Source organism: Pyxicephalus adspersus, chromosome Z, assembly GCF_032062135.1.
Source record: "Pyxicephalus adspersus chromosome Z, UCB_Pads_2.0, whole genome shotgun sequence".
Classification (NCBI taxonomy): domain Eukaryota; kingdom Metazoa; phylum Chordata; class Amphibia; order Anura; family Pyxicephalidae; genus Pyxicephalus; species Pyxicephalus adspersus.
In genome coordinates, this window is record NC_092871.1 from 64049629 (window position 1) to 64071983 (window position 22355).

At 42.2% G+C, this 22355-nt stretch overlaps 1 protein-coding gene across 1 annotated transcript in view; it reads right to left on the reverse strand.

The window, feature by feature from the left end:
- Positions 1 to 22355, reverse strand: part of NTNG2 (netrin G2) — a 196368-nt gene that overhangs the window by 163338 nt on the left and 10675 nt on the right. The window lies entirely within an intron of this gene.

Below are 22355 nucleotides of genomic sequence, written 5' to 3' on the forward strand. Positions count from 1 at the left end.
CACCAGTAACGTTGGGAAATAAGTTTGAAAGTTTTTCGTTGTCCGGCATGACCTGCAATTTTTGAGGAATGACCCCAGACTAGGATTCGCTTCCTGAGGTTCCATGCAACAAATGTCTTTCCGGGAGGAATCTCAGAAAACTTAACAGGGCACACAGCAATTTTTGTGGTGTCAATGATGTGTTGAGGTTCCTCCTCTTGATCAGTAGCATCAAAGGACCTAGAGAGAGCATCAGCTTTGATATTCTTCTCTGCGGCACGGAAATGGAGAACAAAATCAAAACGTGCAAAGAATAAGGACCATCTGGCTTGACGAGGATTCAGTCTTTGTGCAGACTGCAAATAAGTCAAATATTTGTGGTCCGTGTAGATCACCACCGGATGAGATGCCCCCTCGAGAAGGTAACGCCATTCCTCTAGTGCCATTTTTATGGCCAATAACTCCCTGTCTCCAATTAAGTAGTTACGCTCAGGAGCTGAGAAGGCCCTGGAGAAGAAACCACAGGGCACCATCTTGCCGGAAGAAGATTTTTGTGAAAGCACCGCCCCCGCTCCAAGAGACGATGCATCCACCTCCAAGAAGAATTGCTTGTTAGCATCAGGGCGCTGGAGAACCGGAGCTGCAGAGAAGGCCTGTTTCAAAGTTTGGAAGGCTGATTCAGCCTCTGGGATCCAATTCTTAGGGTTTGCTCCCTTACGGGTCAAAGCGGAAATGGGAGCAGTCAAGGACGAGAAGTGCGGTATGAACTGGCGATAGTAGTTGGCGAATCCCAGGAACCGCTGGATTGCTTTTAAACCTGACGGACGGGGCCACTTTAAGATTGCTGACAGCTTCTTAGGATCCATCTGCAGACCAGTGTCGGATATTATATATCCTAGGAATGGAATAGAGGATCTTTCAAAGGAACATTTTTCAAACTTGGCGTACAGACGATTTTGCCTTAATCTTTGAAGGACCAAACGAACCTGCTTCCGGTGAGTGGCCAGGTCAGGAGAAAAAACAAGAATATCATCAAGATACACTACCAAGCATGAATATAGCAAGTCTCTGAAAATGTCATTAACAAACTCCTGTAATACTGCAGGAGCGTTGCATAGTCCAAAGGGCATTACCAGGTATTCATAGTGACCGTCACGGGTATTGAAGGCGGTCTTCCATTCATCCCCTTGGCGAATCCTAATCAGATTGTAGGCCCCACGTAGGTCTAATTTGGAAAAAACTTTAGTTCCCCTAAGACGATCAAACAACTCAGGGATTAGGGGAAGCGGGTACTTATTCTTTACTGTGATCTTGTTAAGACCCCTGTAGTCGATGCAAGGACGTAGGGAGCCATCTTTCTTCTTCACAAAGAAAAACCCTGCACCAGCTGGAGAAGAAGATTTGCGGATAAATCCTCTGTCAAGGTTCTCTTTGATATATTCAGACATGGCTTGAGTCTCAGCTGGTGAGAGGGGGTAGATGCCCCCTCGAGGAGGTGAGGAGCCTGGGACCAAGTCAATAGGACAGTCATACGGCCTGTGAGGGGGTAGCGTTTCAGCCTCCTTTTTATCAAAAACATCCATATAAGCATGATAGGCTGCCGGCAGACCCTGGAGATTGGGTGGTACCGGCGTTGACCGAGGAGGCTGGACAGAAAGGAGACATTTTTCATGACAGGATGGTCCCCAACGCAGCACTTCTCCAGACCTCCAGTCAAGGACAGGTTTAATGAACACGTAGCCATGGAAGTCCCAAGAGGAGAGGATGCGACAGACATGACAGAACCAGGAATGCAATTTCTTCGGAATGAAGTGTTCCCACCTGTAGTTTTACAGGTTCCGTGATGAAGTGTATGGACTCAGACAGAGCCTTTCCATCGACAGACGATATAGTCAGGGTCCTCTGTAGGCGTTGAACAGGTATCTGATAACGATCCACGTGCTAGAAAATTGAACATATTCAATATAGATATTCATATAGAGACAAGGTTACTGGCAGAGTCAGAGGAGGGGAGGAATTACCTACACCTAGGGCCCCCTCTCCCACGGACCCTAGGCTAGGAAGTCCCGGCTTCAAGGGACAAGTGCGGAGCACATGATCAGAACCACCACAATAGAAACAAAGGCCTTTAGCATGGCGGTGATTGCGCTCCTGTTCAGACAGTCTAACCCGATCGACCTGCATGGGTTCAGGGACTACCATGGGAGGCGGTGGGTTAGAAACTTGTGGAGATGAAAATGCCCGATAACCAGGACCTGTTTCACGTGCCACCTCCCAGGCACGTTCCTGGAACCGTAAATCAATTCGAGTAGCCAGGGAGATGAGATCATCCAGGGAGGAGGGAATGTCCCGGCCAGCCAATTCGTCTTTAATTCTCCCACTGAGTCCCTCCCAAAAAGTGGCCACAAGTGCCTCATTATTCCAGCCGAGTTCCGAGGCAAACGTGCAGAACTGAACTGCGTACCGGCCCACAGATTGCTTCCCTTGACGCAACCGCAGCAGGGAGGATGTGGCAGAAGCTGTGCGATCAGGCTCATCAAACACCTTGCGGAAGGTCTCTAGGAAAGCTTGTAGATCCATTATAATTGGGTCGTTCCTCTCCCAGAGGGGATTGATCCAGGCCAGCGCCTCCCCAGTAAGATGTGACATCAAAAAAGCTACTTTGGATCGGTCAGAAGCAAATTGGTTAGGTAACAGTTCAAAATGAAGAGTACATTGATTTATGAAACCCCGGCACAGCTTAGGGTCACCATTGAAACTTGGAGGGGCTGCAAGATGCGGTCCAGAACCTGGTACATAGGAAGGTGGCGGGGCAGGAACTGAATTGGTTGGAGTAAGGAATCTTGATGATGCTGGGTTTGCAGATGTCAAATCATCCAGGCGCATATTCACATTGCGTAGATAAGACAATATGTGATCCTGACGCTAATGCTGCAGACCCAACTCCTGGTGTAATTCAGTGGTGCTAGGAAGATCCGGATCAGCGGAGTCCATGGCCTGAGCAAACTGTTATGCAAGCGGGTGTGGACCCACTGTGCCACTGACTGGGTATACTCCAGAGGGGCGTGACTAAGCCGCTACCAGGTCTTCGCTAGAGCCTCAGATGGTGAGGATAGGCTTGGGCTGCGGGGTAGCTGCCAGGTGACACTCCAGAGCCATCCCCAGGCCAGTGGCAGCTGACCACAGGAGTCAGGAAACCCGGTGCAAGCACCGAGGGGCTTGCGTGGCCAAGAAATCCAGAAAGAAGGATCCAAGATCAGGGTCAGGCGGCAATCAGGCAAAGTCCAAAAACGTAATCCAAGGTCAGGGTCAGGCGGCAATCAGGCAAAGTCCAAAAACGTAATCCGAGGTCAGGGTCAGGCAGCAAACAGGCAAAGTCCAAAAACATAATCCGAGGTCAGGGTCAGGCAGCAAACAGGCAAAGTCCAAAAACGTAAGCAAGGTCCGGTACACAGCAAAGCAAAACAGAGAAACACCTTAGCACTGAGAGTTACACAGGTTAAACCAGAGATTGCTCAGGCAACTTCCTGTAGTAGGAGGTGCCTTTAAATACTTGCAGGAAACCAGCCATAGGCTGAAGAAAACAGAGGGTGTGTGTGTGTTAGATTAGGAGAGACACACCCACGCCAGCTCAAACACCAGAGCAAGTCTCAGCATGAAGGAAACACAGGCATGGAACATAGGTAGTGGGTTACCTGAAAGATAAGACCCGGCGCCCGTGCCTGCGATTAGGAGCAGTGGCACCGGCACGACCTGCAGTGCTAACAATTAGAACACTAAAACATTTTCAACTAAAACATTTAGAGGGTTGTCCACTTACTTCTGACCAGTGTTGGTTGGGTTTTTTTCAGGCTGCCTTTTGCCTAGAATAGAATAGAGAACAGAAGACTGGTTCTTACTATATTATATAACACTGAGGTTTGTTTTAGCAGTTTTGTATCTGCTTGTCAAGCACCTGCTGAGGATGAGAAAAAAACACGGTCATTTCTGCATATATTAGATAGTTAGCTCCACGCTTTTTTTTAAATGGGAGAAAGGGAAGCAGACGACTTAACCCCAGGAAACAATTAATCTTCTCCTTTTTTGACAGGTAAAATGAATCAACAAAGTTGGCTGAACACTGCTTTTGTTTCCATTTTCTCTAATCTCCTTTTTTTAAATGGCCCACTAATTGTTTTTTTTTCCTCATAAAAAGGGGTTTTATATTTTCTCAATTGCACTAGGATTATGTTGTATGGCTCATGTATGATCAACATGGTGATTAAGTCTGTATTCCATTTGATGTCTCATTTACCCCATATTACCCCACACTCTCTCTCCTGCTTGCTGGCTAGTTTATGCTTGCGCAGCAGCAGATCAGGCGTTAAGGTTATTTTTGTTTGTCGGAAAGGATCTAAATATTGAATTTCTAATGGGAGTGAAAAGGTTTTAATGCAGTGCAGGGAGGGTGAGAATGTCAGGTTATTGCTGTCTCCCAGGAGAACAGAGAGAGATAAAACAGAAAGCTTAGTTTCACAAAAAAAAAAAAACCTTTTTAATTTCTCATTCAACCACTGATTTACCTTTGAAACTACTCAAACTGTTGTACTGATTTCATCACACTTAATCATATGACCAACCTAAAGTGAACCTTTCAGTAACTTTACAAGTGGTTATGAATAAAATTCAAACATGGTATAATTTACAACAAAAATATGATCAAAAAAATCTCCTTTCTAACTAAAAGGTTGTAATGCAAATTATTTGGCCTAGACTGAAATAATGTAATTTTGCTGCAGTCTGGAGGAGGCAGGGAAATGACCTGTATTAAACACTTGTGAAGCCAAGAACTGCACAGGCAGCAGGATTTTCATAATTGTGTCCTCTCTGAGCTGGCATCTCAATTCAGGAAGTAGATTAGGACCATGGATGATGCCTAAACAAAGATAGCTGCATCCTTCTGAATAGATATTGTTGTGATAAGTATTGTGAACTCTGTGTGTTGGCATGCCTAAAACTTATTTAGTTCTAGACCTACTCTAAGGATTACCTGTCAGGCAGCCTTTAAATAAACTTGGTAAACTAAATTTTACATCTGTTTTTGAAAATATTATTTGGCTAAATGTCATGCTGACCATTTTTCATTCTCTGACTTTCCTGACTTTCTGCATCTGCATATTTGTCTTGGGTCAGTGACTTGCTAAATGAGCTCAAAAATGACACCCACAAATTCCTTACATTATTGGTTTGCTTTTCGTAAAATTGTAAATTTAGTAAAGAGTTGAACAGTAGTACATGCCCATTTGTTCCCTTAAACATGGGACAATTAGTAAAAAGACAGGGAGGCTTGTGCAAACAGACAATGCTTAGATTATTTGGGGGGGAAACAAAAATGACTGGGCAAAGCTGAAAGTAAATAATGCCCTTTTGTACAGACGTCACCAGAAATAGTGTTAAAAATAAAAGATTTACCTTTACACTCTTTGGTGAAACTGTAAAAATTAGGATTTAACATCTGTTTGTGTTTTGATGAACACACAGAGATATGAAAGTAACGACAGAACTAGGAACAGTCCAGGGATAGGTGTGCAGAAAATCTGGTCTTGTCCTAATGAAATTCTGTTTAACTTTTTTCCATTTTGTGATCATTTGAATTCTCTGATTGATCTCATTCTGGCAGATTTACTTTAAAATAACACTTTACTTTTAGACTTTTAGTTTCTTGTCCTTTAAATGACATCTACCAGCCTCTATCAACTTCACTAAGTCTTTTTATGTTCACTTTTTTTTCTCTTCCAATAACTTTACTATGTCCCACAGACAACTGCACAGATCACCACCAGCAATCCCAAGCCAAGCTATCTTCCCCCTGCTTACATATGGAAGAATCTCCATTCATGTTACATCCTAGTATTGGATTACCTTTTTTTCACACACTTATGGAAAAGGGAGAGGTCAGGGGAGGACTTTTGCAGTGACAGTGACTTTGGCTTCTAGTGGCCCACATAGTGAAAATCTGAAGAGAGAAGGCAGGTCAGTTAAAATGTTTGATGATGCTGGGTGAGAATAGAAAAGAGGAGGGGTGTCAAAAAAGGTCACAAGTTAATAAAATGATCATTATCCTTTAAACGTAAAATGATCATTATCCTTTAATCATTTATCCTTTATACAGTGACTGTATAACGTTTCCATATTCTATTTTGTAGCAGATGACATGTATTTAGCAAAGAGAATCTACCATGCATAGCATCAACCATCTGGGTCTATAATTAGCTAATACTTGCATGTTTAAATACTGTTTAACCACTGCCCTGATAAATATACTGAAAATACATGTCATTATATAATTCACTTTAATTAAGGGTTACGATGCAACTTGAAGACTTTTCGCAGATTGCAGCAGTTGTGATTTGATGTTTTTAACAGCCCAACAAAGGCTAAAAATAATGGATGTAAATTGCAAATATACCCATGAAAAAATATAGCTCTTGTAGCTGGCTGGGTAGCAGGAAAAGTTCTAGCTGACCGGCTTGCTCCTACTTTCTGCTCATTTAAAAGAGCACTCAAAATACATTTTTTGAAACTTGCCTACCCGTCTTTTTCTGTCTCTTAAAACCCTCACTACTTTCTATCACTTCATATCTCCCCTCCTATTGTGTGAGAATTCCCCCACCTCATAGATTGTAAGCTCTTCTGGGCAGGGTCCTCTTCTCCTCCTGTGTCACTGTCATTTGCTAGCCCTAATAAATGTACAGTGCTGGGTAATATTAAAAAATCCTTTTTAATAATATTAAAATTCATAATAAGTAGATTGGGCTACGATATTATCAGGTTAATAACCACAAACATCAAGTATGTATTGTCTGTAGCTCCTGAACCGGGGTCACCATGGAGGAAATTTGTTTATTCTAGGCTCCATGACGTATGAGCAGACCCCGTATCACTGTGTTGTGAGCTTCCCGGGCTATTGTAGGGGAACAGTCTGAGGAGGTATTGACCTCAAAATAACGCTTCAATACAGTGGCTAGGTCAGCCCACTGGACCGGCTCAGAAAGTAAAGATTCGTTCAAATTCCATTGCCATGACTTGGGGGAAGATTAGGAGAGGGTAAACGTCAATAAAACAGGGGCATGGAGAATGCTATTTTGCCTATAGAGCATTGTATGAACTGTTCAAGGTCAGTGTGTTTCAGCCAGAAATGGTCTATCCTTGCATACATCTGGTGTGGATGAGAAAAAACATTTATTCTCCACCTGTGGGGTTTGTAATTTTCCATATATCATTTAGTTGGTGTTGCTGCACATACTGCTGCAAGCAGTCAGATCTCGCGACTCAAGGATGAGGAGCTGCACCAGAGATATTTGGGATTGGATCTGAGGTAAAATTACAATCAGCCCTGCAGATGAGTAAGCCTTCAGCAAACTCTTTCAATTTTATTATTCTTTTCAAAAAAGCCAACTTTTCAGTCAATGGGGAGTATACGGATACCAATGTCCAATTTGCCCTCAAGCAGACCCTTTAAAAAAAATCACTCTACCTTCATAATCACAATACAATACAATGGTTGATATTCACACAGAGACCCCACAGGATCTAGAATCTGTGGAGGCACCATGATAAACTTCTCGAAATTTTCTGGTTGGAAAGTTTTGGTATCCTAATGAAATGGTTTGAAATGGTTTTCCTGCAGTAGTGCCACCTGGACCCAGTTTGCTCAACTCATTTAACAATGCCATACATTTTTCAGGATTATTCAAACCTTTAACATCATAAATTACTATCTTTACGTGTTTCATATTCATAAGCGAATAATAGACCACTTAGCAAAATTCCACTGTTCCTTGCTTCAGTAACCAAACTAATGGTCTCACACTTTTTAAGAAGTGGGGGAAATCAGATAGGAGGAGGAGGGGGAGGGGGAGGGGTGTAAGTGTGTAAGTCAACCCTTCCTTTATGGCAAGGGAGTGGTCCCCGCATATGACATCTCTTGGTCTGGGTTTCTAGGCCCTATGGACCGGTGAATGCGATCATTCTCAACAAGAGGCTTGTCCAATGAGGCTTGTAGTAGAGTGTTGAAAATCGCTGTGGCAGCTGCGTGGAGACCTTTGTAGCGGTTCTCCAAATCATCCTGTGGGGTCAGCAATTTTTGTAGAAGTAAAGCAGAGTGAGCATTAAAAGTCTCAGAGTGTAGGTCTACCTGCACCTTTAAATCTGCTGTCTCCTTTTCAATATTTTCAATTCTGCCTGTGATGTCCCTCTTGAGTATGGCCACTTCCTCCTTCACAGTCTTCTTTAGCCTGCCTATACAGGCTAGTAAATCCTTTCTTGTTAGGAGGGCTGCAGAGTCAGCAGAGGATTCCACTAGGGGCTGTTGATCAACAGCCTTAGAATTATAGAGAATAGTGTCCTCCTCTGGTCCCCTATGTGCTGAGGATAGTACTAGCTGGTGATGGAGCTGCTCTGCATGCCAGGTGACAAGTGGAGCATGGAGAAGATGCCGCTATCTTGGAGGGGGATGTGTCTCCTTCTTCCTCCATTGTAGAGCCCTTTTTTTTTTCAATTTCTTAATTTTTATTTTAATCATACAAATAAAAAAGCCAGCATAAAATGTGTCATTCAATATTCAATTTCCAACAAATCATAATTAAACAATATATTTATCTATACAACACAATCTTCAAGTTTGATTATATATGGCTATCCCAACCTTTAGTATTTCTCAGTTCTCGATCTCTATCTTTTATTAGGATTATTATCTCAATACACAGTACACTCCTAATTTATTCATTTTTATATTATAGACTGCTTCCCCCTACTCACCCCCCTCATATATTCTTCAGTGACAAAATTTTTTACTGTGACCCTTTACCTATTAGAATACTCAAAACAAACATGTGACTAATTTATCAATAAGAGGGGAAAAAGTATTAATATCTTTACACTCAATTACAACAAAATTATAACAGATATGTTATCAATTTAAATTGAACATTAGTACAAACTGATGGTTTCAAACACAAAAGTGCCTCTGCCATTTTTTTTAGGAAATGCGCGTTCCATCAAAGTATAAGCTATTTGATATACCCTCGTCAAATTTTTTTTTATTTTAGGACACCATTATATATGATAGAGAGTTCCTAGTTTATTACATCCTCTAAAACATTTACCCTCACAGGTCAGCTGGAATTTAGTAAGCCTAGATGGAACCATATACTTCTTTTACCTTTATGTTCTGTACACACAGTTTCTCAAACCATGTCATATTATTAATTCCAACAGTTAACCTCAACCTAGTTTGTATAAAATGCCTGATCTGGAGATATCTAAAGAGCTCCTCCGGTGGAGCTTCATATTTTTCTCTAATCTCACTAAAAGAAAAAATCCCTGCCATATTATTAAAATTACAAATTCTATAGAAGTCCTTATCTACCCACCAAGAAAAACGCCTCAGTTCCTCCAGACCACTAGGAAACAATGGGTTCCTAATAATCGAACTTACTGGGCTATGGCCAGACATAAGCCCCCCCCATATATCTAATAGAGTCCCATATTTTTAATGAGTGTCTCAGTATTGGATTGGTGATATGGCACCGTTGTACCTCCGGAATCCAGAGTAATGTATCTATTGAAATTGGTGCCACCAATGTTTTCTCAATGGAAACCCATTTAGGAATATTCTTTTGGGCATGATACTGCAACACGGGAGTTACTTGAGCAGCCTTATAGTATGAATTCAAATGCGGCACCGATAGGCCGCCCAGATTCCTAGATCGATGTAAGGTATGTCTTGGAACTCGTAGGCACTTTGCCCCCCAAATATTTTCTAACATTTTGCTTTGTAGCATTTTTATTACCTGGTTAGGCATAGCTAATGGAAGAACTCCTATAGGATATAGGAACTTTGGTAATCAGGACATCTTTAAAGAAGCTATGCTGCCCAACCATGAGATTTGATAACGTTTCCATGTTTCTAATAAACCATTCAAATGTTTCACCAAATCAGGGATATTGACACTATACAAGAGCTCATATAATGAAGGAATATGTATGCCCAGGTAGCTAATTCTTTTTAACTCCCACTGAAAAGTAAAAGATTCTTTAAGCAGTTTAACCACTTCTGTTGATAAGTTAATATTAAGAACCTTACATTTTGATTTATTTAACTGCAGCCCCGAGAAGGCCTGAAAGCCTTCCATTACCTTCATCAGGTTGGGCAAGGTTACCATGGGGTTTGTCAGACTAAGAAGAATATCATCCGCAAAAAGAGTTTATGTTGTTCCCCATTTATCTCTATACCCTGAATGTCAACATTATTTTGGAAAGCTATAGTCAGGGGTTCTACTGCCAGTGCAAAAAGCAATGGCGACAGTGGGCAACCCTTCCTGGAACCCTTGCCTATAGAAAAACCTTCTGAACAGTAACCCATATTTTGTTTAACTGCCTTAGGGGAGTCATACAATGAGGAAACCCATTTACAAAAGTTCTCTCCAAAGCCCCATTTGTTTAATAAAGATATGAAATATGGCCATAACACTGAGTCAAACGCTTTACTTATATCCAAACTCAGTAAAAAAACTGATGTCTTTTTTTGTTTAGCTTGTTGAATTAATTGCAATATCTTTCGTGTACTATCTCCCGCTTGTCGTCTGGGTATAAAGCCCGTTTGGTCAGCCGACACTAGGCCACCCAAACTATCTTCCAATCGGGACGCCAATATTGTAGCCAATATATTTGCATCCAGATTAAGAAGAGAAATCGGTTTATAATTAGATCAATTCATCTCATCAGTAGAGGGTTTTGGTAGCATACAGATGGCTGCTTCCAAAATACTCGAGTCAAGGGCTTCCCCTTTCAAAATCCCATTCAATGTCACCACCAAATAAGGTCCCAGTATTTGCTGGTATTTTTTATATTATACTGCCGTGAACCCATCGGGTCCTGGTCTCTTATTGGGTTTAAGATCCCCAATAGCTTTAATCACCTCCAACAAGGTGATAGGGGCTTCTATAATTTCTGTTCTATTAGCGGTAATTTTTGGAAGATTTATAGACTGAAAGAATGTTTCCATAGCTCTTTTATCAAAAGAATGAGGGGTTTGGTACAGTTTTTGTGGATGTTCATAAAATTCCTGCAATATATACATTGGATTACTAATGGGACCAATCCCCTTTACTTTCAGTCTGTAGGTGTTTGGGTGTCTTTCCGAGTACCTCAGCCTATTTGCCAATAATGTATGCATTTTATTACTATATCTATAAAATGTATTATTTGACCATCTCAACGTTTTCTCAGCAACAGATGCTGTGCAAAGATTCAATTGTGTACGGACTTCCTCAATTTGTCATCTTATACCCTTATTTAATGATGTTTTGTATTGCATTCTCAGCTTTTCATATTTAGAATCTAACTCCATTACTTTTGCCCTACGTTCCTTGTGTGGCCTATCTGTATGAGTCGTCCCCTTACCACCGCCTTAGGTGTCGCCCATAGCACAACCGGTGATGTCGAAGGTTGTTGATTTAAAGAGAAATACTCAACCAAAATCCCTTGTACTTTTTGGTCTACCTCAGGGTTACTGAGCAGAGAGTCATTAAGTGACCATCTAAACATATCAGGCTTAGGAAAAAGAGAAGACAATGTAGTCCAAACTGCGTCATGGTCTGACCATGAGATTGCCAAAATATCACAAAACAAAACCAAGGGCAATGCTTTTTGATGTAAAAAAAAATGTTATATACGGGTAAATAGTTGATGGTGATGGGAAAAATATGTATACTCCATTTCTTTAGGATGTAACTCCCTCCACGTATCTGACAACATTTCAGATTTTACCAAATCCAGCAACTTATTTGATAATATATTATCCCCAGATACAGCAGTATTCATAGATATTCTTCTCTTATCCATACTTGGTACTAGTAGAACATTGGTGTCACCACACATCATCAAATACCCTTGCACATTTTTACGCATCAAAATCATCAGCTGTTAAAAAAAAGAAGCTGATTCTCATTAGGAGCATAGTAAGACACCAATGTCACTTTAGCGTCATTTAATGTTCCAACCAATATCAAGTATTGATCATCTTCATCCACCACCTTTCTATCCAATTGAAATGACACTGTCTTCCTAAAGCAAATAAGCACCCCTCTTCGATTTACTGCTGCATTAGCTTTGAAGACAATTGGGTAGGCTGCATGAAAATATTTTGGACAGGAGGAGGTAGAGAAATGTGTCTCCTGTAGGCATATTACATCTGCTTAACGTATATGAAAATAACGAAAGGCTTGTGAGCTTTTAACTGGGGAATTAAGACCTTGTGCATTAAGAGAGAGTATTGAAATTACCATTTATCTATGTTTTCCAAGTAATTCGTATATACCCTTTTCCTATCACAAATATTTATACAATATGCCGCCTGCCTTACACCGGAAACAAAAGGGAAAAAATACAGACTAAGACATGGGGTAACACTGAACAAAAAAAACACTATACATTATGCATAATATATATATCCAGGGTGTGCGGAGTGTAGACCTGCTCTCAGCCCGCCTCCTCCCTTTCTGATAATACAAAAATGCAATATAAACAAGAGAAGACAGAATCTTTACTGTCGCCCCAAGAATGTTGTCAGGCATATCCCCCAATTAAATGGCGGAGGATATCCCTGGCAACTTACAAGAGAGCGCAGTGACCTCTACACCAGGACCAGGGCCCATCAATAACTACTTATTAACATCAAGCCATTTTCTAGCTCCTCACAAATACATAAAAAATATCCAAGATAAGCTAGTAGATAAATAACCAAATTTACCAGAATATTATATCCATTTGATAAGGGGCCTTTTTATACATTTGTAACCAACATTTACCAATCCCTATTTAATGTACCAATCCCTATTTAATGTACAGCGCTGCGTAATATGTGTGCGCTATATAAATCCTGTTTATTAATAATAATAATAATAATAACATTAATTCCATAACCTCTTAAATAAAGCAGGAAGAAAAAAGAAAAAGAGAGGGCACAAAAAATCTAAGTATTCAGATATTGCTCTGAGAGAGTCTCAAACGTTTAAGTGGATCTGTGACCTTATGCTCCTTAGTCCTCTTTTGCTGATGTATTTCAGGTATTCGTGATTGTCACAAATTAGCAGCACTGTTGATCTGGTACTTGTTGTTCTCCTGATAGTGTCTGATTAAGCAGCAGCTGTTGCCACTATGCTTTAGCTGCTCTGCTGGCTCTGGACTTAGGGGAGTTGCCGAGCCCTTCTTGCTAATTGATTCTCACCTGTCCTTCTAGTCCCCGCCCAGCTAGCCTGTCAGTCTCCCTATATATGCTGGGCTCAAACACTTATTGCCTCAGCAATAGGTGGTACTACCTGAGGTTCCTGTGAGCATTCGGATTCCAGTCTTGTTTTCCTGTTCCTGACCTTGGCTTGCCCTGACCCGGTCCTCTTTTCGGTTTTGAATCTGCCTGTCGAATTTGTACTTTGCCTTCGGTTATCTCCAGCTGTCAGCTGCTACCTGCACGGGTGAGTCTGAGGGCCGCAACCTGGATGCCGTTTGCAGCAAAGCCCAACACCCCTTGTGGGGTGCTCTGGTGAATACCGGGCGGTACCTTAGACTTTGGGCCTCTGATATCACCTCGGCTAAATGTGCTGGTAGCACAGAGGGTCCACCTCCTGTTCAAGTGTCTTTATCGTAACAGTGATGTTGGCGGGTTAGGATTTTCCACCTGGCTTGATTTCTCATATTGATCACAGGCATAAAGTCCCATTTCCTGAAACTGGTTTCAGGCCTCCTCTAATGAAGAGATAGCTTGCAGCTTGCCCTCATATGCAAATAACAATTTAAAGGGAAAGCTCCATCTATAGGGGATCTGTTGATTCTGTAGGATCTGAAGGAATGGTTTCATCTCTCTGCAGCGCAATATCGTTGCTGGAGCCAAGTCTATAAAGAGCTGGTAATTATGACCTTGAAAAGTGAGGGGTTCCTCCTTTCTTGCTGCCTTCATTATCGCATCTTTAACATAGAGGTAATGCAACTTAACCACAATGTCTCTTGGTGGACCATCAGCTTTTGGTTTTAACATGTGCCAAGTACACAGTCCAATTCTAGCTTTTCCACTGCTATCTTAGGACATATATCACAAAAAATGGCAGTCACGGTTGTAATAAGACCTTTTATGCTTTCTGGTAAGCCACGTATGCGGAGGTTAAAGCGGCGAGCCCTGTTCTCATATTCCTCCATTTTATGATGTAAAAGCTGTACCTCCTGTTTCAAATACTCAATATCCTCTTCGTGCCCCTCTAGGACAGTTGTAGCATCATCTACTCGCCCCTCAAGTTGTACTGTACGCTGGCCCAGCTCTCTTAGCTCCCTTTTAAAGTGCTCTGTAATTTTCTAAGAAGTACTCTCCAATGCTGTATGTAACATTAGCTGAAATTTTTCCAAAATGCTTTCTGAATCTGAAGGCTGTAACTGAACCACTGGTGTTGAGGGCAGGCTCTCTGTATACATCTCTGTTTCACTAGAGCACTCACTTTTTTCCTGACACATGTGAATAGAGGAATCCTCCATCCTGGCTCTCCTGCATGCTGAGGGTGCCTGTGTTAACACACGCTGCTGCCGACTCTTACCGAGAGTCAGCATCTGATTTTCTCCAGCTGCAAGGTTTCCTTCATACTGGTCCTCATTTAGGAAGCCTCCTGATGCCAACACGGCTGCTTGATGTACCCGTTTGCAGCCCTGCTTGTCCTGGTGTAGAGCAGAGCAGGCTCTGGATTCTCACATCCGCCCGCTTGCTTTGCGCATGCGCCCCCTAGTGGCCGTCATCATTATATCCATTGTAGAGCCCTAATGGGAGAAGAAGGCGCCAATTTCATGGGCGCAGAGGGTGCCCCTCGACTTCTCAATTCTCTGTGAGTGGCATTCTATTTGCACGTTATATTTCTCGGTGCGGTGGTAAACCTGGAGGCACAGGGCGGGAGCCAACAGTAAGAAGCTTCTTACTCGTCACACGCATGCGCAATCCGCCCTGGAAATTATATTTTTAAATGTCAAATAATTTATTAGGTGCAGTAGAGTGTAGTAGAAGTAGAGTAAAAGAAAACCAGCAGACCAACAATTATGACATGAATGCTCATTCTATGATTGATTAATTAATTGAAAATTCAAAATATTAGCTTGTTTAAAATTTTAGCAGTTAGGAGTTCAATTAGTGAGGCCATTATAAGGCCTTGGTCAGCACCAGTCCTCACCAGACACCAGTTCCCCAATCTAACACCGCAGTCTTCACCTTCAGCAAGCCCTCGCTCAGCCTTGGGAGACTGGTTGAGTCTCCCAGGACTCGGTTTCCCCCAGGACTTACTGAGCAAGGAATGGTGTCTGGAGATCGGTTGGCAGTAAGCCAGGAGCCCACAGATAAAGCAGTACTAGGATTCCAACAGAAACATGTCCAGACAAGTCATACAAAGAATTTTCGTCCACCAAACTAAGTACACAAGGGCAAAACACAACCAGAGTCGGGGTCACGGGCAAAGTTGGGTCCAGGCAGCATGAATTAGCAAGGTCAGCAACATTAAATCAGACGTAACACACCACAGCACAGATTAGCCCAGCTATACGCTACAACAGACACTGGTGACTGAGAGCAGAGTCAGGAGCTAACTGCCTCTGAAATCAACTTCAGCTGTGTACAGCTTTACAGTTGTGTTGCCAGGGATGCTAAAAATACATCAGGCTGCAGGGCTAAAGGGATGCAGGGGCTGGAGGGTGGAACCAGTGGTAGATCACAATAAAGATGGTGTACAAGAAGACCTAACAAAGTGAAGTTTAGGAAACTGGTGAGAGGTGGCTATAGACAGGACCCAGTGGAGATACACTGTATTTAAAGCCAAGACCCAATGCAGAGTTGTAGTGCCTGTTGAATAAATGTTACAGAAATCTCAATAGGCCATGAAATCCCCATGGGATTAATAGGAATCTGTTTAAAGAGTTAAGTAGAAGCTTCATTTGTTGACATCTCCTTCTCTTGTAAAATCCAGTTCCATTGAATTTCAAATGAGTCACTATTTTTCTTTTGAGTTTTGTTTTTTCTCTGAATTTTGTAAAAGTAATGAAGTCAGAAAATCCAATTATTAGCCAGTCCCTGTATTTCTATGATTTTATTTCACTTAGGTTTTTTTTTAAAAAAACACTTCTTTACTGAGAATATATATAGATAGATAACTTTTCTGTGTTCAAACTAACTTAAAGCTGAACTAAAGCCATGTGACTCATTTATCCTGTAAGACCCTTGTTCAGCACCAGTACTCATTAGTAGTGTTGGTCCAATATCTCACTATTCAATTTGACAGCTATTTGATTGAATAGGGGGATATTGTTTGGGTGATCGAACGTCTAATTTGAAAACTATTAAGGCCAATAGGGGGAAAATTCTGGTTATTGTTCGGGACTGTGTAGAACTGCAAGAGCAATGCAGCTCCGCTCCCCTGATTGCTCTTGCAGCCCTTTATCAGTTGTTTGTGTTCTTGGAAACAGTTTCTCTATCGAAGAACACAGGAGTCCTGTGTTCCTGTATAGAGAAAGTCTTTCCAGGAACACATACTACAGGGCGGAAACAGCAATCAGGGGAGTGGAGCTGACAGCTCCGTTCCCGATTGCTCTTGCAGCCCTAGCGTAACTATAGTATGTGTTCTTGGACAGAGATTCTCTATCCAAGAACACAGGAGTCCCACTGGATCCCCAGGCACTAGAGGCTAAATGGGGACAGGTCTCCCCATTTATTCACATTTAGTGCTCTATGATTGGCTGGAGAAAGGAAAATTCTGGTGACGCTTGAGCTGTCATTAGGGTTTATCTTTCCTCGCCATTTACCTTTAGTGCCTGGGGATCCCACACTGACAAGAGGATTCCCACGGCTGCTCATCCTGTCAGTTTTAAGTTGTGGAGTCACATACAGTTCCGCTAGGGCTGCAAGAGCAATAAGAGGAGCGGAGCTGTCAGGTCTGCTCCTCTGATTGCTCTTGCAGCCCTAGCATAACTATAGTATGTCTTCTTGGAACACAGGAGTCCAACGGGATCCCCGGGAACTAGAAGCGAATTTGCAAAGTTGCATCCCCTGTTTTTTCGGGTCGGGTCTATCCGAATTCGAACAGCCATATTCCAATCGAATATAAGGACCACCTGAATTTGAACACCAACAATACTCATTAGATGCCATTCCCCCAATCTAACACCATAGTCTTCACCTAAGGCAAGCCCCCGCTCAACCTCGGGAGGCTGGTTGTGTGTCCCAGCACACGGTTGCCCCCAGGACTTAACGCACAAGGGACCAGGAGACTACAGATAGAGCAGCACCAGAAGAGGTATCAAAGGAGAAGCACAAAGAGGACTTTAGGTCACAGGTCCAGGAGGCCTACTATCGAAAGATCAGGAACAGGCAAGGTCATCAATAGTAAATCAAACGAAATTCACACCAGCAGCAGATCAGCCCAGCTAAACGCTAGAGATCAGGAACCCCTCTGCTCATTAGTCTCGGCAAAAATCTAAATTTCCTTCAGCTGCACACAGTATCAGAGCAGGGGATGCCAAGTGACTATTCACAGCCAAAGGGAAAGCAGAGGACTGACAGCTATTTGCCTGATCTTCCCGGCTGCTGCAAGTGATGCCGCCAAAGAGAATAAACAGGACGTGGTGTTCGCCTGCCAGAAAATTGTCTCCTAACATATCCTAGGTCCATTGTAGGATGTCCCCATCTTCCTTTCTTCTTCTTCGGCTATCTTGATTGGCTATGCCAGGATGAAACACAAAACACGGCTGCACGCACCAACGTCACCGGGAACTTCCAGGGAATGTCAGCGCACTTGCCGGGGGACAGATCGAGGAAGAGGACGAGGACAGAGGATGGCAGGAAGTCGATGGGACCAGGTGTTTTTTTTTTTTTTTTTACTTTTTCAACTACCCCAAGTGTGGCTCAGGGTTACTTTTTAGGTTTTTTAAAAAAAACTTCTTAGGTTTTTTTTTTACCACGAGTCACACTCGGTCTTACCGCTGGGAAGGTTAATGAACAATGACCTGAAACAAACATGCAGATAAGTAAAGTTAGGACCCCTAATCAGCATTTTTGTTCCAGGTCAGTGAACCAGAAAGAAAATAATTTATTAACTGAACATGATAGCCAGACAGCAAGCATTTTAAAAAAAGAGCATACTTCATACTGTTTTCTTTATTGCTCTCCTCCCTGTGTAAAAAGGATTCATTTTTGTTAGCAAACCATCTTCCGGTAACTGTATTTAAAGCAGAATGAGGGGAGAGATCTTAAGAGGAGCTTTTTCTGCTGAACCAACAACATGGAAAGCTGAACTTCACAACATCTACTTATGAAAACCAAATCGATCTTTTCTTTATTGGAATGTTAGAAGAGAAAAATGGACAAGTTGCAGACAGAATAATCAGTCCCCCCTCTCTACCTCCCTTTCTGCTTACTCTCCTCCTGCTGTCTGCTATGAATAATCTGTGCCAAGGTCAGCTGTTCTTTAGCTACTGAATATCTTACTTTACACCATAATACAGCCTTTGTGCCTGCAACTTTGGGCATTGGCAGTTTTTTTTTTTTCAATTTTTTAACTTTGTGTGAGGGTTCTTAAAACCCAGTCAAATCTAGGAGCGTTTACCTACCTGAAATTACCCAGACCTGCCGTAGTTTTGAAGACAATTGGCAAAAGTATTCTTAATATTTGCAAATAAATTTGAGACACATTTTAAAGCATTAGTTCAAGCAAACTGGTATTTCAATTTTTGATAAGTGTTGGAAAGTCAAAGCACAACCATTTTTTCAACCATGTTTTTAACCCTGACATACTTTTTTTTTTTTTTTTCAAACAGAAAAAGCATATCAATTTCAACAGGAACATCAAACATATACAATGTACAAATTTTACATATCAGTTATCATCAACAATTTAAGAAGCCTAGTATCTAGGTTTGAATTTTAACTTTGAGCGTTTGGGGGGTGAGTAATGAAGCACTTACAGATATATCACCGTTCAGTCCAATTCGAGGAAAACCTATCCCTTTAGGACTGAGGCTAGGACTCTGGGCAGCACAAGTGGCTCAGAGGTTAGCACTCTGGCCTTTGCAGCACTAGGTCCTAGGTTTGAATCCCAGCCAGGTCACTATCTGCATGGAATTTGCAGGTTCTCCCTGTGTCTGTGTGGGTTTCATCCCAAAAACATGCAATTAGGTTAATTGGCTTCCCTCTAAATTGACCTTAGACTACATTAACCACATATGACTATAGTAGGGACATAGATTGTGAGCTCCTTTGAGGGACAGTTAGTGACATGACTATAGACTTTGTACAGCGCTGCGTAATATGATGGCGCTATATAAATACTGTGTAATAATAATAATAATAATAACCTGTGATTGTTGTAAAAGCAAGCTGTATTCTGGAGGGGTGCTGAACTGGATCCAATAGAACCAGGTCTGCGTAAACTTTTCAACATTTTCATTTCCGAAGGTCATCATGTCCTCCATACAGTAAATATCTGCCACTCTCCTCAGCCAATGGCTAGAGGTAGGAGGGTTGTTGCTTTTCCAACATGCTTGTATGCGTCCCTTTGCAGCATTTAACAGATGCCGCAGCAGAGAGTGCTTATATTTCTTCCTCGGCATATTATAAATGTGAAGAAGTGCAAGCTCAGGTTTATCTTTTATATCAGTCCATCCATATTCAGGGCCCAAGGCACTTCTATTTAAAAAACAGGCAAGGTCAAATGGGGACCCTGGTAACGTGCCCAAATCTTAAGTGCCAAAATTATAAGTGCAATGGGAATGAATCCAAGGAATTACATCATAATCATCATCATCCTGTTATAACATAACTGATGAATTCACCTTATTCATCTGCCTGCAACTAATCTGTATTTATCTCTCCTTCTACAGGTATGTCTCCAATTCTGCCTGCCAAATCTCAACCCTGTTTACCCAATTGTTTTCCCCTGCAACCCTCATTTGATTGTGTATGGTACATCTCCCATTCTGTCTGCCAAATCTCACCCCTGTGTTTCCAATTGTTTTCCCCTGCAACCCTCATCTGATTGTGTATGGTACGTCTCCTACCGTGTTTCCCCGAAAGTAAGACCTACCCCGAAAATAAGACCTAGCACTTTTCCCCCAACCTGCCCTAATATAAGACCTACCCCGAAAATAAGACCTAGTAGAAAAATAAAAAAAATAAAAAAAAAATAAAAGCAAACATAAATTAAAACAGTACTCACCGAGCGGGAGACAGCGGGCGTACACACAGCGGGCTAACACACAGCCGCACAAGCCGATGCTTTCCTTGTAGTTCCGGCTCCTGTCACAGGCGGAGTGATATTACATGCACTTCGCCTGTCAGAAGCTGAAGTGCATGTAACCAGGCTAGTTCTAGTGAGCCCTTAAAAATGTGTTAAAAAAAAAAATTAAAATAATATACTCACCTGATACGCGATCCTGCGTGTGTCTCTGGCTGCAGCATGTCTCTCTTCTCTCCTCTGCCAGCATCGTGTCTTTTCCTGTTTGTAAAGCAGAGCGAAAGAAACCGGAACAGCGCCACCTGCTGTCCCATGTCCTAACTGCCGAACAGTGGAAAAAAAGCACAGAGTGATCAGAAGGGGAATTTGTAAGGGGAAATTGGGAATATGGTAAGTGTTTTTTTTCATTAAAAAAAGTATATAAGACCTACCCTGAAAATAAGACCTAGTGTGTTTTTGGAAGCCCAAAAAAATATAAGACAGTGTCTTATTTTCGGGGAAACACGGTAGTGTAGATGAATTTATTGCATTACCTTTAATCTCCCCATAGATTTATCTGTTCACTATCCCTTAGTTCCAGCTGAGTGCACATTGATATTTATTGCCCTGCCAACCCCTCCCCTCCCCAGGTTCAACTGATATCCCAAATTCCTAGTTACTCCTATCAGTCCATCCATCGTCAGGGCCCAAAGCACTTTTATTTAAACAGGCAAGGTAATGTGGGGACCCTGGTCATGTGCCCAAATCTTAAGTGCCAAAATTGTAAGTGCAATGGGAGTAATTCAGGGAATAACAGCAGGATTTGGACATATAATTTTACTCTGCAACTCCCATCTCTTGCCTTTGGCCATCTCCGTGACTGACTCATCATATGAGTCCTAACCTAATCCCCATTCACCCTACCCATAAGTCTTTACCCCCTCTCTCTGGCAATCTATGGAACACCAGATATGTTGGCAATAATTTAACCTACATACACAACTTTCTCCTTTCTAAATCTCTGAACTTCCTGGCTCTCACTTAAACTTGACTTTCCTCCTCTGACTCTGCCTCTGCTGCTGCTCTCTCCTATAGAGGCCTGCACTTTACACATACCCCTAGACCTGGCAACAGAGTAGGGGGTGGTGTGGGTCTCATTCTCTCACCTAACTGTACATACAGAGTCCTTCCTACCCCATCCTCTCTCATTTTCACCTCTTTTAAAGTCCACTCCGTCTGTCTTTTCAGCCCCTTACCCCTTATTGTTGCCCCCCGGCCCCCCGGCCCAGTATTACAATTTTTGTATAACTTTGCCTCTTGGCTCCCAGACATTCTTTCCCATGACCTGCCCACCCCCATTCTCTTTGCCCATCCCTCCTCAGCCGAACTGCTCTCCATTGCCTCCTCATTTGGACTCAAACAGAACATCAATGGCCCTACACACATTGCCGGACACACTTTAGACCTAGTATTTTCCAAACTCTGCAACCTCACCCTCCTTGATAACTCGCCATTTCCCCTTTCTGATCATAACCCTAGTACCTTCAACCTATCGAACTCTTGCCCCCCTCCGTGTCACATCCCAGACCTGGTCAATGGCAGTGAGATATCCATAAACTTGACCACAACCTATTCTCAAACTGTCTTGTGTCCCTAACCCCTACTCTCTCCAAAATCACCTCCCTAGATGAAGCTGCCACCCAGTTAAACCACTCTCTTTCCTTGGCTCTGGATAAAGTTGCCCCTGCCACCTTCCGCTACACCTGGCCTGCCAACCCCCGACCCTGCCACAACAATCACACCAAACAGCTACAAAAGACTGTTCGTGTAGCTGAGCGCAGAAAATCTGCCCTCAGCGCTGACTTCATGGACTACAAAGACAAGCTACAAAGCTGGGCTGGATTAAGCATATTATTAAAATCATCTCCTAATATTATTGTGCCAGTGTCAAGTTCCAAAATCACTGCCAATACATATTCTAGAAAGGATATTTTATAATATTTTGTAATCTGGTAATTTGGTAAGTATACATTCGGAAATGTAAACAAATGGCAGTCAACTTTGCCTTGCACAATGAGAAACCTGCCCTCTGGGTCAGAGAGTATGGATATT